The following is a 578-nucleotide window of genomic DNA, read 5'->3' as shown; positions in this document are numbered from 1 at the left end:
TGGCAGTTCAAACCCACCAGCCACTCCTTGGAAGGAAGGTTGGGCAATCTACTCCCATAGTGATACTGCCTCGGAAACCCAAGGAGGGGTTGTTATGAGTCAGATCTGACTTGACGGCAGTGAGTTTGGTTTAGTTTGCTATATAATCCTACTGCATGTAGGAGAGAAAGTCTAGAATCATTAACCTCAAGGATGAAATTCACCAGCTCTTTGTGGCCTCTGGGAGCCTGGCAACTAGGCACCTCTTATCATTTCTGCTGCTGGAAAAGGTAAAATTTAACAGAAATATCAATATCCCCAGTGGCGAGAATGCCATTAAGATGAATGCCTTTTAGCTTCCTGACTGCAGCATTCACCTCAGGCTTGCCTGCTGTGTCTGACCGTTTAAGTTCCTAGATGCTCAACAAGTGAAATATTTCACTGTTAAATTGAACTTGAGCTCATTCTTGCACGATGAACCCCATTGAAAAACCCATTGCAGTCGAGTCGATTCCTACTCAAAGCGACCGTGAACTGCCTCATATGGTTTCTGTGGTAGTTATGTTTGTGTGTCCACTTGGCTGGGCCTGGCTGAGTGG

The sequence above is a fragment of the Orycteropus afer genome, unplaced genomic scaffold, assembly GCF_000298275.1.
Source record: "Orycteropus afer afer isolate SDZICR_OR568_19922 unplaced genomic scaffold, OryAfe1.0 scaffold00092, whole genome shotgun sequence".
NCBI lineage: Eukaryota > Metazoa > Chordata > Mammalia > Tubulidentata > Orycteropodidae > Orycteropus > Orycteropus afer.
The sequence above is the reverse complement of the archived record's forward strand: the minus strand, read 5'-3'. Positions refer to the sequence as shown.